An 18,015-nucleotide genomic window follows, 5' to 3' on the forward strand; every position below is an offset into this window, starting at 1 on the left:
TATCTGTATTACATAGCTGCCTAAGGAGGGCCTTAAAGTTCCTGCTAGCTAGGAAATCCCTGTGATGTGTAAACAGGATGATAGATCATGGACTGGAAGGGAGCTTGAAGGCTGCTTTCCCCCAACTCTCCATTTTACAGATAAGGAAACTGAGGTCCAATGAAAGTGACATGACTAAGGACACCTAGGTAGTAAGTAGAAGAGAGGAGTCCTCTGATACCAATGCTTTCTACTGCACTACCTTTTTTACCTGCTCTCTGAAATAAAGCTTTCTGATGACTAAAGCAATGAAGGTTGGTTCTTTGAAATGGGGCCCCATCAAAGCCCTGGCAGCTAGCTGTCTTTTGGGGAGCATTTTAAGCAGGCCACCCTACCTAAGAATAGTCAATCATTAGCCAGTGAATAATCCTAATAATACTACTAGACATTGGCAGTTCCCCTCTGGTGCCTTCAATCAACATCCTTGAATGGGATCGGAAGCATTTAACAGGTCGTCAAGCCCACGCAGATGGGAAGTTGATGGCTCTATCCCCCCAGTGCCAGCATCCTGGCTCTCCTCCCTCTTCTCCAGACATTGGAAGACTTTCTGTCTAAGGCAGTTTCTGGGTTAGGAATGGACTTGATTTTCTAACTCCTCTTGGAGGATTGTGTCATGCCCAAAGATCTAGCCTGGGGGGGGGCATCACTTTTATTTTAGCCCTATCTTCTTTGGCTAGCTCCAAGAAGGGAAGGTTTGAGAACTAAGTGATGCCAGTAGAGCCACTTCAAGGAGGCAATTAGGTGGCATAATGGATGGAGTTCTGGGTTTAGAATCAGGATGTTGTTCAGTTATATCCAACTCTTTGTGTTCCCATTTGAGGTTTTCTTGGCAAATATTCTGAAGTGGTTGCCCATTTTCTTCTCCAGCTCATTTTACAGATGAGAAAACTGAGGCAAACAGGATTAAGTGATTTGCCCAGGGTCATACAGTTAAGAAGTATCTGAGGCTAGATTTGAGCTCAGGAAGACTCATCTTTCAGACTCCAGATTCTATCCCCTGTGATAGAATGGCTGCCCAGAATCAGGAAGATCTGGGTTTAAATCCTGTCTCATTCTTAACTAATGTTGCAACTTCTGATAAGTCACCTGATCCTCTCCCAGGCTTGGTTTTCTTATCTGAAAAATGTCGATGAAAATAATGGCATTTATCTCACAGGGGTGTTGCAAAGATCAAGTGAGATTGCATTAACGTTGTCTATGAATACCATCCCTTATTATTATTAATAACATCCAATAGGTTGGATGGTTGTCAGCTCTCCACTTTCCTTTCTCTTGTGTCCTGTGTGCAGATTAGGAGAGAGCTCACTTTCCAGTTTGCCATGACTTTAGCTCCTTACATGGCTATGGTCCCAAAGTCTTATTGGGTGGGGAGGACGGGATGCCTTCCAGCCTGTTACTTTTCCCCTTTCACTTCAGCTCCCCCTTCCTCCTCCACTTCTCTCTCTCTGCTTCCCTGCCCCCAGCCTTTCCCTTTAATTGCATCCACAGACCACAACAGCTAAGAGAGGAGATAACCCAAAATGCACTTCTGAAGCAAACCCAAAAGGTCAGATTCAGAAAAAAAAATCGATTTGTATATTTCCATTTCATTGTAAACATTTATTAGCAAATGGTTCATTTTCCATTTCAATGAGAGCTCTAATGCAGGGCACAATTTCAGAAATGCATTTGAAAGCTCTCTCCAAAAAAGCAGGAGGAAAAGTACCCCCTCCCAAGTTTCGTGATTGCCCTTCCATTTGAAACAAAGTCTGTTTAATGGAACTTTGCTTGTCATCTTCACTTCCATCTGCCCCATTTGTCTCTTTTTCCATCTCCTTCTTCCCAACCGGATAAATGAAGGCAACTCCCAAATTACACATTGTTTTCAAAGAATCCTCTGTAAGCTATTTGGTTTATATGGAACTTTAAAAAGTATTTCCTCATAAGAAAAAAAATTGTAAGGAATAGTGGTTAGGGGGTCAGCTGGGTAGTTCAGTAGACTGAGAGCCAGGCCTAGAGACAGGAGATTCTAGGTTCAATCTGGCCTTCGACATTTCCTAGTTGTGTGACTCTGGGCAAGTCACTTAACCCCCACTGCCTCACCCTTACTGCTCTTCTGCTTTGGAACCAATACATGGTATTGATTCTAAGACAGAAGGTAAGTTTTTTTTTTTTTAGAAAAAAAATAGTGGTTAGATTCCTAGGCTAGCTCACAAAAGCCCATTAAACCATTAGATAGTGGATAGAATAATGGGCTTGGAGTCCAGAAGACTTGGGTTGAAATCCCCACTCCTCTGTGACCCTGAGTAACACACTTAGTCTTTCTGTATCACAATCGACCTATTGCATCATTAATAGATTGAGATCTGTGTGTTGGAGGAGGGAGTTCTTATACTGGAACTCCTCATGTTGACGAAGATCCATTGTGTATTTTTGTAGTTGAATTATAGGACACCTGAGATGACTTCTGGTGCATTTTTTGTTGTTTCCAGCAGGTGATCCATGTTATGTATGACAGACGGGGAATGTGGATACTCTATGAACTTGCTTTCTTCCATTTTCCCTACCTATTTCTGAGTCTGTCCCCAAGCTATTACTCCTCTAGTATTAAGGGAGCTGGGAGTATTGTGAGCTAGAGAATACATTTTGCCCTCTGGGTTTCTGGAGCATATGGAGGGGTTGGGGAGGACTGACTGGCTCCTCTGGTGTGAGGACTTGCCAAGCCTTTGTCAAGGGCACTCGCCCCTTTTTGGTATCCACTTGCCATTCAGCTCTCACCTGTAGCTCCAAAAACTATAGCCTGAGCATCAGCCTTGGCCATATCTCGGTGGAACCATCTCAGTAGAGGGTAACCAGAAAGCCTCGAACCTGTGAGTTAGGAAGGGTATGAATCCCAAGCCTATGAAGATTTCCCCCAAAGGAATGGGGGGATGAAAACAGTTTTTGCCAGTGGCCAAGAAGGTGGCAGAAGCAGATGCTCTGGAGTGGTCAGACATCAAAGATGCCAACATCATCCACCTGTATCCTGGACCATCGCCAATTGACCTAACTTTTGTCTTGCTGCGGGGGCTTGGATGACTTGAAGACAGCGAGGCTGCCAACTCTGTGCAACTCTGCCTCACTTCAATCCAATTCATGGGCAAATCAAGACATTACTCTGCCATGACACTGGTCTTCTTTGAAACAAGGAATGCCCAACATTTCACTTTCTGGAACTTGACTTTTGAATACATGGGTTTATTCATAAATGGGAGTGCCTGGATAGTCATTCTCCAGCAGGTATTTAATCCCCTGGGTTCACACTCTTTGTTCCTACATGCTACTTTTGAGAGGCTGTGCTGTAGGACTCTCTGATCTCACCCACAACCTTCACAGCAAACCAGAAGTGGATTGTTTTCTTCCTTAGTAATACATGAGAGGTGGCTCAGAGCATAGAGAGCTAGGCTGGAAGACCTGAGTCCAAATCCTTCTCCAGATACTTACTAGCTCTGTGACCCTGGGCAAGTCACTTAACCTCTCTCTGCCTCAGTTTCCTCTTCTATAAAATGGGGTTTAGTAATAGTACCAAACTTCCAAGATTGCTATGAAGATCAAATGAGATAACAGACTTGACCCAGAATGAGCATTTTTGAAAATCCCATATATTTTTAAGGGACACAGATTTGCTATCATTAAGGCTAGGGCAAGGTAAAAAGTGTTAATTAAATGCTTACTATATGTCAGACACTATGCTAAGACATGGTGATCCAAACTGAAGTAAAAAAAGAAGACAATTCCTGCCCTCAAAGAACTTACATTCTAATGGGGAGGAAAATGCAGAAAGAGGAGCTAAAAAGCTCTGTGCGTGTATGTGGAGAGTGGTCTATCAGTGGACTGGTGTTAAAGGTCTGGAGAGTCAGAAACACAATTGGGAGGAGAATGAGGACCTCATTAATAGGAGAAGAGGATGCCATGACCGATAGCTATTCCAAGACAGGAAGCCCTAGGTACTCAGGGATGTTTTAGGCTGAAACTTTAGCAGAGGCAAGGAGGCAATGTCTAGAAAAGTTAAAAGCACATATGACTTTGGGTAAGTCACAACCTCTCAGCCTTGATCTTAGATGGTACAGTGGAGACCTGGATTTAAATCCTGGCTCAGATAATTGCTAGTTAAATGACTCCAGATAAGTCACTTCGCCTATCTGAACCTACTGTCACATCCCCTGGCACTTCAGTTTCCTTATTTGCAAAATGAGAGAGTGAGACTTGCTGATCTCTAAGGTCTCTCCTAGCTCTAAATCTATGTTACTATGTACCCATGTAGCCCAGGTGAACACAGTAGGATGTAGAGAAGACATCCTCTGGCTTTGCCAATTATATTTCTCCAGTTAGGGAACACCAAAGAATCCTCATGCTCTAAGGGACCTTAGTGACCAGCAAGTGCCAGTCCTTTCTTTTTACAGAGCAGGAAATTGAGTCTGGAAGAAACATGTTTCCTAAGATCACAGAGTGAGGGAGAACTCAGTTTTCCTAATTTGCTTCTGGGGCTCTCTCCAACACATTCAGGCTGGCTGTGGGAACTGCCATTTCTGCAGCATGCTACATCTCTGTGGCATCTTCACTGCCCCCAGCCTCTACCTCCAGCTGGGCCTCCCCACTTTCCCCTTGTTCCCTCTGGCTTGATGCTGTGGCCCAAGCACCAGGGGACAGCAGCAGCACAGTTGCTAGGCAATACACTCCCTGGGCAATGCCCCTGGTGCGGCTATGTTGCTATGGAAACCTGGGCGGTCCAGGTGCATTGGAGCAAAGTGGTGAAGAAGCAGCTGTTGCTCCTAATTGGCCCTCAGAACCCCTGTGGGAGGGTGTGAGTATGCTGAGGCGTTTGCTCCAAAATGTTGGGCAGATCGTATGAACATTCCAAAGCCAGGTGGGTGAGACTCCTGGATGATGGAAGAGGAAGCCAAGGTATCTAGAGACCTGTTTTCATGTGTGATAGCCCAGCATCCTCCACCTGCTCACTGGGTTGTTGTAGAGTGTGCTGAGAGCATTGTTGTCAAAAACTGGCCATGTCTTCCTTGGGTAGGATATAGGTTCTTCCTGGTCAGGGGATTTTAAAAGAATGTTTCAGAAGTAATCTTCCAATGCTGCTGGAAAACGTTCCTGCCTGGAGGCAGAGGGCTGGACTAAATGACCTGTAGAAAGTTTGGCCATTTCCTCTTGTCAACACAGCTTCATAGATTTTGAGCTTGAAGGGCTTCATGCTGGAAATCATTTAATCCAACCCCTTAATTTTATAAACTGAGGCCCAGAGAGATTTTCTAGTGGAAATATATTGATATAATGGAATGAATATTGGTTTGAGGGCCAGAGGACTTCAAAGGGACTACACTTACTCTGTTTGACTAAAGAGAGCAGAACCAGGAGTAATAAAAATAGAGGTTACAGAAAGGCACTTCTAGGTTTAACACCAGAAAAACTCCCATCAATTTGTTTCCTGTTATTGTGGGGATCCTTTTTTTTAAATCTCATTAGGGTTGGGGTAACTACTGAAGTCCTTCCCAACTCTCAAATTCTGTGATTTATATTTAATCTCTACCTCTGACTCTTACTACTTGTGAGATCTTGGTCAAATCACTTACCAAGACCCCAGTTTCCTTATATGTATAATGAATGGACCAGCCTAAAGATGGCCTCTAAGGTTCCTCTTAGCCCTAGATCAGTGATTTGCCCAAGGCTACAGAGTTAGTAAGTGGGAGAGCTTGGATTCAAAACTAGCCCTCTGATTCCAAATCACATGCTTAGTCTAAGACCAGAGTCCATTCTTGATCTTGTGGGAAAGAACCTATTGGGTAATCCAAGGCACTTACTTAGTCCCAGCCCTGCTTCCCTGCTGTTTGATACCAAGTTCCTGGAACTCCTCTCCTGCTACTTGACCATCATGGGCTCAGGGAATACAGGCTCCCTTTGACATTATGAGAAAAATCAATGTATTACCAAGAAGTGATGGGGTGGGGTGAGAGTGAGGAGTCAGTTATAGAAAACTGTGGAGGTGACATTTGAATTGACTACTTTATGTTGACTTGGATCACAAAGAGAGAACTTGCAAGTGCTAGACAGAGGCTAAGTACAAAATCTAGGTGAGTTCTTCCCCTCTGAGGTCCCTGATGGGGCATGGTGGTGGAAGTAAGGGAGGAAGAAGTTCTGTTCTAGGTATACAGAAAAATATAGCTAAAGATCTATGGACATGTAAGGGACAATTTGAAAACCCTTGTCCATGATGCACAAGTGCATCTTACTGGTGTCTTATCCACTTCTTACAGTGTCTTGTCCAACTCTTATAATATCCCTGACCAGGAATCCTTTGACTTCGAACACCTTCAGTGGTGGGGAACTCATTGCCTTCGGAGGTAGCCATTCCATTGCTGAACAGCTCCAACAATTAGGGATATCTTGTTTTTATTGAGTGAGAAGTTGAACTTCTACCCAGTGGTTTTGGTTCTACCTTCTAGAACCAAGCAGAAGAAATTTAATCCTCCTTTGTAAAATGAGGAAGTTGGGAGAGAGGAACTTTAAGATCATTTCCAGTTCTGAAGCCACCAGCCCAATAATCCCTCTTTCATGTGACAGGCATTCAGATATTTGTTTTTGTTTTTTGTCCTTTGGTTTAGAAGAGGACCAATGACATCACAGGGTTATGTTTTGAAGAGAGATATTATTCCCACCAGGATCATTCCATCTTCTACTCCCCCCACCCATTCCCAAGTCTTCCTGGCCAGCATTCTGAGAGCTAGGAAAAGTTCAAGACTGATTTTAGGGAATAGACATAATCTCTCCCTTCCAGATTTTTACAGTCTAAATTGTGAGACCTTCTTGCAACAAAGAGATACCTATAATTACAGAATTAGAGAAAAAAAATATTAGTGGTGTGGAGATGAATTGGAGATTGGGTGGGAGAGTTGGAGAGCAGGATAGGTTAAGCTAGGTAAGCTGCCTGGAAAAGGTGATTCCTGTTAAAATTTAAAGCAGGGGTTCTTAACTTTTGTTGTGCTGTGGTTCACTTTGGCAGACTAGTGAAGCCTATAGACATGTTCCAAAAATAATATTTTTAAATGCACAAAATAAAATGCATAGGATTACAAGGGAAACCAATTGTATTGAAAAATAGTTACTAAAATATTAAAAAGCAAACATGTTCATGAATGTTAGATTAAGAGCCCTCGATTTGAACAAAGGAATGGGTGTGGTATCATTGTAGGTAGAGGGAAGCTGACACTGGAATTGGTCTTAGAGTGACTCAAACTTTTTTGGCCTGCCGCCCCCTTTCAAGAAAAAATATTACTTAGAGCCCCCTGTTACGTACTATCACCGCCCCCTTACAGTTATTCACTGGCCCCAAATGCACCCGTGGCCATCAACGCCCTCCTGGATCACTACAGCACCCACCAGGGGGTGGGGGCACCCACTTTGGGAATCATGAGGCCCTAAACTTTAGTCTCCTGATTTGTTCCTCCTCCCAATTCTCACCCTTGCCTTTTCACTCTTTTCATTTTGCTTTGTGACTCTGGACTTAATACAGGAAGGCATATTTTGGCTCAACATTAGAAAGACCTCCCTAAAAATTAGAGTTGTCCAATAATGGAGGCAGTGAGTGTCCCATTACTGGAGTTGGAATAGAGGCTGAATGAGTCCATTGTAAGAGATCCTGTAAAAGGGAATTACTGAGGGTTTTTTCCTTGTTCAATGTCCTTGGATTGCCATCCTCTATTAATAGAATCAAGGTATTTAGAGCTAGAAGACAGTTTAGGAATAATCCCATCCAGCCCCTTTATTTTAGGGTTCAGGAAACTGAGGCTTTGAGATAGGAAGTTATTTGTCTAAGGTCTCACAGGTAGAAAGCAGCATGCTATGATTCAAACCTAAATCTTTTCACTCTAAACCAAAGGCTCTTTTCCTTGTACCTTGATGTTACATGATAGAGAGTATCTAGGAATAGACCAGGAAAGGTAATGCAGAAAGACAATGCAGCTCTTTGGTGGTGGATGCAAGAGACCAAGAGTGATTTGATGACATTTTCTTTAGCTTGCTCTGGTCTGTTCTTCCTGGAAGGAGGAGGGACCCCTGGGGCTCTGAAATCACTGGCTGTCACCAGTCTAGGAGAAACTATCCAGTTTGAAGACTCACTGTGGCAGCTGAGGAAGCATGGGTGGATCACTATGGTGATCACAGTTGCTAAGGGGATGATGAGGTAATGTTGTCCTTGAACTCTACTTGCCATATCTTATAATCTGTACTCCCTCCCTGGGGTCAGTCTAGAGAAGACAGTTTGGTCTGGAGGGGAGTGACCAGTCCTGATGTACTGGGAGGAGGCGAGGGGGTATCCAGATCTCTTCCTGGTTCCTGTTTCTAATCCAACTTCCACAAACCCCTAACTTTTAACTAGGAAAAGGGAATGGAGAGTAAGGTTCTTGGGCCAGTTCTAAAATTCTCCCCCACCCCTCCTTCAGGAAGGTATCCCTGCCTGATATATATCTTAGCTTTGGAATTTGTGCCCCTGCTCTGCACTACGTTCATGGAGTCATAACTAGCTTAGGATCATGGATCTGGAGCTCAAAGGGACCTCAATGCCATCTAATTCAATTTTTTTTTCACTTGATAAAACTGATGCACATGATTGGCCAAGATCACCCAGGTAGGATCAAAGATAGGATTGGAACTCATGTTTTCTGACTGCAGAACCATTGTTCTTCCTGCTATAGTAGACTAGGAGGGGCCTCAAGATGTCATTTGTCAAGTCTTCTTCCAAGAAGATAAAACTTTATTATCTCTATTTTACAGGTGAGAGAACTGAGATCTAGAGAGGCAAAGTTGGCTATACTCCTGCTTCTTTATTTTGGATTTGTGTTCTCAGCATACACTGTATTTATGGAATCATAAACATCATAGGATCATAGATCTTAAAGGGAATCTTAGAGGCTATCTAAATTTTCATTTTATAGATGAAGAAACTGAGGCACAGAAAAGCTAAGTGACTTTTCTAGGGTCATTCAGCTAATACGTGTCTGGGGCAGACTTTGAACCTAGTTTTTTTCTATTCCAGCTTCCATGTACCATATTGTCTCTTACTGAATGACTTACTTAAGACAATATCTTGTGGTCATAGCAGAGCCAGAACTAAGACAAAAGTCTGCTAACTCCCCACCCAGGGCATTTTCCAGCAGATCATACTGTCTCTATCTCTTGTTGTCTCTCTGGCTCTGCTTGTTCCTCTCTCTACTTCTCTTTTTAATATCCATATGCATTTATTTTCTAGGTATTCTTTTTATTTTATTTACTTTTTTAAAGCCTTACCTTCCATCTTAGAACCAATACAATGTAGTGGTTCCAAGGTAGAAGAGTGGTACGGGCTAGGTTATGGGGGTTAAGTGACTTGCCTAAGGTCACACAGTTAGGAAGTGTCTGAAGTCAGATTTGAACCAAGGACCTTCCATCTCTATGTCTGGCTCTCAATCCACTGAGCTACCCAACTGCCCCTTCTAGGTGTTCTTAAGCCATTTGATGTGCCTCTTTAATAGACATTGATGTCGCAGAGGAAGAAGAAGAAGCAAGAATAGTCCTCCATCAGTATAGGAAGGGTCCATGAAAAATGTCTCAGAGAAGCAGAGAACCAACTGCAGTATATCTTGTTTACATTTTGTGATTACTGAGGGGAATGATTAGTGTGGGACTGGCATGAACCTGGGACCCCAAACACTATTACCTGAGCAATTCACTCAATCTCTCTCAGCCTCAGTCTCCTTACCTGTAAAATGGGGATAATAGCATTCTCCTTACTGGATCATTGTGAGATAACATATGTAAAGTACATATTCAATCTCAAAGTGCTATGTAAATGTCATTATTATATTTGTTGTTATTGTTATTATTTTTCAGACACAGTTTACTCATCTGTAAAGTAGAGATGATAATAGCACCTACCTCACAACAACAGGTTGTTGTAAGGATCCAAAGAGATGACATGCAAAATGCCTTGCAAACCTTAAAGTGCTATGTAAATGCTAGCTATTCTTCTTTTCATAGCATTATTATTGATTAAGGAGATAGAGGAAAGAAAGGAATGAGAGCTGACAGATGAGAGACTGACTCCTGTTTAAGGGCTAGAGAAGATTGTACAATCCTCTTTAAATGGAATTGTGAGAACAAGGGCTTGGGGGGAAGAGGGGGCAGGGCTGGATCTCACTTGGCCCCTTTGTCCATTCCTCCCTCCCCATGGTACCCCTCCTTCCAGGTTTCTCCAGCCTGACAGGTGGGGCTTTTGTCCCAGCTCAGGCTCCACAAAGCCTTCTAGAATTCATAAAATGGTAATTTATTGAACAAGCCTTTGGAGAAGGAAAGTAATGAAAACCGCTATATAAATTACGAGGCCATTGGTATTATACAGCTGGCATTAATGCTGTTAGTCCCCAGAAGGGGAAGATGTACCCCTCCTCTATTGCTCTTCTGAGATAATGGTTCCCAGGGAGTCTGATAGGTCTGACCGGTACTGCTTGTTTTGTAAAACCCTTTTTACCTCAAAGGAAAGAGGAGAGGAGAAAAGGAATAAAACAATTGACATCTTGAACTCTGAATTCACTCTTAGAGGGAGCTTCTGGGAGGTGTGAACTGGTAATTCTGCTCCTTACCGAGTATCCATAAGGAAAGTCCTTAACCTCTCTCAATCCTGACTGTTTCCCTCTATTAAATGGGAAGGATGACTGTTTCTAGGATTTATAGCTGGGAGACATCACTGAGTTCAACCCCCTCATTTTTACTTGTAGAACTCAAGTGTCCTACTCATATGGTGTTCCCAGAAACCATCCCAGGTTTAAAGTACTTGATGAGCCAGCATTCACGAAAACTCTAGCAGGCGAGCCCCCATCGATGTATTCACTTTTCCCATTCAGTCAACCAGAAGACAAAAAAAAGTATTCTGCTAGACACTGTATGAGATACAAAGTTTAGAGATGAGATGGTCTCCACCATGATGTAAATTATAATCTAATAGAGAATTTGATGAATATGGAAAATACTATTATCCAAATAGAACACCTGCCTCTACCACCCAAACACATGGAAAAAGCTATTTCAAATTCAAGACACTTGTCATGGGTCAGTACTCCCTTAACATTGGTTCAAGGAAAAAGACATTTATTTAGTGAAATAATAAATTGGGCAACAAGAAATAATTCATCACCCCTGCTAACCACTGTGTAGATGGCAGACACTCTCCTGGGAGTGGGAGGGAACAGGATATAGATAGAATTCACATGGGAACAGGGAACAAACCCAGAAAACATGCATGTAGCCCTCACTTGTGGGCAGGGGATATTCCAGAAAGGGCACAAATTCTAGAAACTCAAGAGCAGAGAACATTCCTAGAAGTACCTATATAAGGATATGGGTAGCCAGGGTACATGCGTGGCTGGGTTACATATACCTTCAGTATTACAGAACCACAGAAGTCCTCTCATGATAATCAAGCTGCTCTCTGCTGGGTGTCATGTTGGATGTTGCATCTTTATTCTCTCCACCATCATCTCTGCTGGTTGTCTCTGCTTGCCTTATGGTTGGAGCTGCTCTTTGAGACCTTCTGCTGGTCTTTAACATTTTCAGAGCCATCATCTGCTACCATTTGCTACTAATTTACTAGTAAACCTCTCTTGAAAATATTTAAGTGCATAGTTGGGGGTTGTGAGCTATCACATACAGAAAGAAAAAACAGATACTAAAAGCCAACAGAATGTGTTAGTCTAAAATTAAGCCTATTGTTTTACCACTCTTCTCCTGGTGCTAATTTGGGGTCCCTGACCCACACCAGCCATCTGATTTAGGATTAGAAAATTCCTTTCAATTCCCACAAAATATAATTGTTAGTCTTCTCTAAACCTATTTCAGAGACTAGTCAGTGAAACTCTGCAGCAGCTGTTTGGACTGTTAGAGGAGGTTCTTTTTAATTTTTAAAATATTTCCTTAGTCATGCAAGTCACAATCCTGCCTTTATTGTGTATGTGTGTCCTTCAGCAACAAAATCTTGGACTTCTGTGCTACGGATATCCCACCTGCACAAACCTTATTGGTCTCCCTAGAAACTGAGGAGAAAACTTAAGCCAAGAGATATAAAGTTAACTTGCCCAGTAAACTGCATAGTAAGTCTTGGAAGTCAGGTCCTCCGACTCTGAATCCAGTGATCTTTCTACTATATTCGAATGTCTCCAAATGATGATGAGAAATGTAGAACCCCAGAATCTAAGAGCTAGCAGGGATCTCAAAGTTTATCAAGTCCAACCCTGTCTTGAACAGGAAAAGAACATTGAAAAGGGATAATGTAGTGGAGTCAAACTCAAATAGAAATAACCTTACATAAAGACACCTGCAGCTGCACACCGACTTAGAAAACCACACACTAACATTTTCTATGTTCTGATGTATTTTTATTTATTTTGTTAAATATTCCCAATTGCATTTAAATGTGGTTGGGGTCTTCTATGTATGATGTTTTTGGTATAATGGATAGGGCACTAAACCTGGAGTCAGGAAGGTCCACATTCAAATCTGGCCTCCATTTTATAGTTGTGGGATCCAAGGCGAGTCACTTGATCTTTCTGTGTCTCAGTTTTCTCTTTTGCAAAATAGGGGGATTGGACTCAATGGATTTTCATGTCCTGTCTAGCTTTAAATCTATGATTCTGTAAAGCGCGCTTTTGAGTTACCAAAAGAAGGGAAGTGTTGAGGTCTCAGGTTTAAGTTGTCACTCTTTTTTGATCAGAGTGACTGATCCATTGCACTGTAGATCAGGGATCCTTTGTCACTTGTATTACTTTAGGCCAATGGAAACCATGGACTTTAGATTCTTGTCCAGAGATGGCCCATTGTTTCCCTATCAGGATGCTCGGCTGTCCTTATAGTCAGATCCCCCTGGGCTACTTGACCTTGGCTTAGGGGATGGATTGTTCAGTCTTAAGAAGCATTGAGGTTGGGCAGCTAGGTAGCTTAGTAGGTCTGGAGCTAGAAGGTCCCGAGTTCAAATTTGGTCTTAGATACTTCTAGCTGTGTGACCCTGGATAAATCACTTAACCCCATTTGCCTAGCCCTTGCCCTTCTGCCTTAGAGTTGTTACTAAGACAGAAGAAAGGTTAAAAAATAGCATGAGCAGATGTAGAGAATAGATCCAAGAAGCAATCAGAATGGCCCTTGCCATTTGTCTCAATTACACCACTCAGCTCTGACACTAGCTGTATCAAGCTAAAGACTAGCAGAAGGGATCAGTGAGTAGGTCAGCAACCATAAGGAAAGCAGAGATAATGGTGGAAAGAGTGATACTGGGCAAGCCACATAACCTCTTGGGTCCTCAGTTTCCTCATCTGTAAAATGGAGTTAAGAATGGTTTCACTTTCTTTCTCACAGGGTTATTGTTAAGAAAGCCCAGCATAAACCATAATCGAGCATGTGAATGGGAAGAATTGTTGTCATTAATTTATAACCCCAGGTAACAGCCATCTCTACCTCAACCTCCTATAATCCCTCCCTTCTTTGACGTATAACCTCCTACGGAAAGCTTGTCCTCATTCCTTCAGGTACTAATGCTCACTTCTTCCCCACACCACAAATTACTTTTCATCTACTTGGTGACTTTTTTGATTTTACTCTGCTCTCTACAGGTTCTCACTCTCTTCTCCCACTCCTCCCTCCAAGAGAAGCCCTCCCTTGAGGGCAGAGACAATTTAACTTTTGTCTTTGTTCCTCTAGAATCCAAGTACATCATAATGAATGAATGAGTAACTCTCCAAAAGCTGGTGTAGGGGTGGACTGGAGCCAGCTTGAAGTGTTGACGCCCTAGAATGTTAAATTTTCAGTGTGAGCATTTACACCCTGGAACTTGCAAATGCTGCATATTGAGACTTGATTTATTGTTCTGTTGATTGTCTAGAGTTAAAAAAGTGATGGAGAAAATGTTAATAATGCAGATTGAACTTAAAAGTGTATCCTACTTACATTTTGTAAAAGACCTGATTGTTAAACATTTATAAGCCCTACTGCTTTAATTAGACAACCTGGATATTCTAGTACCTGCTCTTAAACTAATTAGCTATGTGACCTTGGATGATGATTCATTGCTTCTCTCTGGGTCTCAGTTTCCTTATCTATAAAAGGAGGGGGATTGTATTATATACAATACAATCCTTTTCACTTCTAATATTGTAGGGTTTTAGGATGCTTGGAGAAGGTCAGTTTAAGTAGAGTAGAAGATGGAACCAGATTTCAGGGAGGGGTAGAACTAAGAGAAAGGGGCTGGAGTCTGGGGGCCCAGGATTTATAGTAGATGAGTGTCTGGCTCTGGATCAAGCTAGAATAGGCTTTTTCAATGTCACAATGATTTTCCTCATCGTAGTCCTCTGTTCTGTCAACACCACCCCCTCTGCCTCCTGATAGGTTCAGGGATTGAGGGTTCCTTTTCATGCATCGAGTAAGGGGCCAGTGGATTATGGGTTCCCTTAATTAGCCACATGGCTTTAGTTCTTGTTCAAAGTGAGACTGTGATCTAAATTGAAATCTTAGGGGACAGCAGGAGACCAGGATGGAAGGGGAGAAGTCTTTAGGGCTTCCCTAGGGAGAAGAGTTATCTCATCTCTGCAGGTGGAATTAATTCTGAAGGATTCCTATTTTCGTCCCCCCAATATATTTCCCAAATATCCCAACTCCAGATCCTGAGCATCAGCCAGGTGGAATCTTGAGGGATGAATGATGGAGGTGGGGTGAGGTGGTGCTTGGGTATTATTAGGAAAGTATTTTGATGAGTGGAAGAAAGGGGTTGGCTCAGATAAGTGACCTTGAAGTTTGATGAGATCAGAAGAATGAACTTGGAGAAGCCACAGGGAGAAAGTGAAATAAATTCCTCATTTTTAATGAAGAAGGAAATTGAGACCCAAATTTATTGGGAAGGCATTGACATGGGGGAAAAATGACTTGCCCAAGATCATAAAGAGAGCAAGTCACATACAGACCCAGGATTCAACACACAGGCTTCCTGATTCCTAACCCAGTGCATTCTTCATTACATCTCTGACACTGGATTATAGGAGGCAAAAGCAATGGTGGGAGAATAGGGGAAAGAGAGACGAGAAAAGGAAGGGAAGATAGGAGGAGGAAGAAGAGAGCAGAAAGGTGACCTAGCCACTGTTGGCTGCTCTGGGTTGAAATATGGCTCTTTCTTTCGGGAATTCTACTCTTAATCAGCTTAATGGACACAATCACCCCATCCTTCCCTTTGTTTCAGTCTCTAGCTCGGCAGAGGCATCAACCAACTGGGTAAGTGAAGTTGGTGGTGGGGGTGTGGGGATTGGAGATTGGAAGGGAGAGCTTTATGTTGAGGTAAGACCCTCTATTCCTTGCTTCTCCCTCTCTCCTCCCTCCCTCCCTCAATGTGGAATAGATCATGGAGTTATATGGTAGGGAGACAGGGGTCTCTGTCAGGAAGCAGAGCTCTGAATGCTACAAGTGAAGCCTGGGTCTTATTTGGGAGAAAGAGAGGTAGGGGCAGAGGAGGCAGGTAGAGACCTCTGAGGCACCAGCCCACAGCTTTAGGGCTGGGTGTAGGGACCTCCTGGGATGATGACTGTCCTTCTCCATAGGATCTTTGGACTAGACTACTTTGTAGAAAGAGGGCAGAACCAGATTTCTGCTGGGGAGGATCAAGTATATGGGACAGCATGGTGGAGTGGGAAAGCACTGATTTTGGAGGCAGAGACTTTGAGTTTGAGTCTGACCTGGGCAAATAATTTCATTTATTTGAGTATCAACTTCCTCCTTTGCAAAATGAGGGGCTTAGAGGTTGATTGTTCCTTCTAGATATAAATTTTATGAATAAATTTAAAAAAAGCTTTACTGTATGAAGCATTGAAGGTATAATCCCTGCCCACATAGGACAATGACGGCCAAGGAAGGGAATTTTGGTCTGGGAAGTTATAGGAATGTTGATTGGCAACAACAAAACAAGCAATTGACAGATTTAAAAAAAATAAAACTAACATGATAACCCAGTTGAAATTACTTGACAACTCTGGGAGGGGGGAGAGAAAAGGGGAGGGGGATAACAAGAATCATGTAACCATGAAAAAAAGTTAAAAATTAAATTAAAAATAAATAAAACTAACATAGCCAAGCAGTACATTTGGGGGAAATGATGGACTTTATTTTAGATAGAGGTCTCATATCTAAAATATGTAGAGAACTTCATAAAAAATTTAAGAATATGAACCATTCCCCCGATTGACGAATGGTCAAAAGATATGGACAGTTTTTGGATGAAGAAATTAAAGCTATATATAACTATATGAAAAATACTCCAAGTCATTGTGGAGGGAGCAGCTAGGTTGCTCAATGGATTGAGCACCAGGCACAGAGATGGGAGGTTCTGGGTTCAAATTTGCCTCAGACACTTCCCATCTGTGTGACCCTGTGCATGCCACTTAACTTCCATTGCTTAGCCCTTTCTGCTCTTCTGCCTTGGAACCCATATTTAGTATTGCTTCTAAGATGGAAGGTTCAAATCTAGCCTCAGACACTTCCCAGCTGTGTGACCCTGGGCGAGTCACTTGACCCCCATTGCCTACCCCTTACCACTCTTCTGCCTTGGAACCCATATTTAGTATTGATTCTAAGAAGGAAGGTAAGGGTTTTAAAAAATCATTATTGATAAGAAAAATGAAAAATAACATTAATAGTTTTACTGTTGTTCACTTACTTCTCAGTCATGTCCGATTCCTTGGGATCTTGTTTAGGGTTTTCTCTGCAAAGATACTAGAGTGGTTTGCCATTTCCTTCTTCAGCTCATTTGACAGATGAGGAAATGAGGCAAAAAGGGTTAAATGGCTTGCCCTTCGGGGTCTCAGATAAGATTTGAACTCAGAAAGATATGTCTTCCCAACTCCATGTTCAGGGTTCTAGCCACTGAACAACCAAGTTGCTCATTCCCTTTTCAGTGGCTACCATTTATTTACAGTTCTCAGAGCAAGAGGTAGAAATCAGGAAGTCAGTGTAGAGGTGAGAGATCTCTTAGAAGGGTTGGTTAGAAACACAGGAGGTTCCAGGGCTTAGCTGTTGGGAAGAAACTTAATGGCCATATAATCAAAGCTGATCATTTTGCTGAAGAGGGAATGGAGACTGAGAGCCAGAAGACTTGTACAGAGTTACAAGGTAATTCTGGTAGTAGAACTGGAGCTCTCATCCTCAGAGGCAGCTAGGTAGGGCAGTGTTTGGAGGGCTAGGTTCAGGACCAGAGTTCAAATCTAGCCTCAGACACGTTCTAGTTGTGTGACCTTGAGTAAATCATTTAACCTCTAGCTGCTTAAAAATGAGAATAATAATAGCATCTACCTCCCAGAGTTGTTGTAAGGATCAATAAGATAATAATTGCTAAGTACTTAACAGTGCTTGGGACAGGGTAAGTGCTATATAAATGTTACCTATTATAATCATTATTGTTATCATTATTACATCTACCTACCAAGGTTGTTTCAAGAATCAAATAGATAGGGGGCAACTGGGTAGCTCAGTGGATTGAGAGCCAGGCCTAGAGACGGGAGGTCCTAGGTTCAAGTCTGACCTCAGACACTTCCCAGCTGTGTGACCCTGGGCAAGTCACTTGACCCCCATTGCCCACCCTTACCACTCTTCCACCAAGGAGCCAATACACAGTATTGACTCCAAGACGGAAGGTAAGGGCTTAAAAAAAAGAATCAAATAGATAATATTTATAATACACTTTTCATAGTGCCTAGAACACAGTCATTGCTTAACAAATGCTTCCTTCCTTCCTCCCTTCTTCTCTCCCTCTTCCTCTCCCTCCCTCCCTTCCTTCATTCCTTTGTTTCTTACTTCCTCCTTTCTCTCCCTCCCTCCCTCCCTCCCTCCCTCCCTCCCTTCTTTCCTTCCTTCCTTCCTTCCTTCCTTCCTTCCTTCCTTCCTTCCTTCCTTCCTTCCTTC

This window comes from Gracilinanus agilis, chromosome 4 (assembly GCF_016433145.1).
Source record: "Gracilinanus agilis isolate LMUSP501 chromosome 4, AgileGrace, whole genome shotgun sequence".
Classification (NCBI taxonomy): Eukaryota; Metazoa; Chordata; class Mammalia; order Didelphimorphia; family Didelphidae; genus Gracilinanus; species Gracilinanus agilis.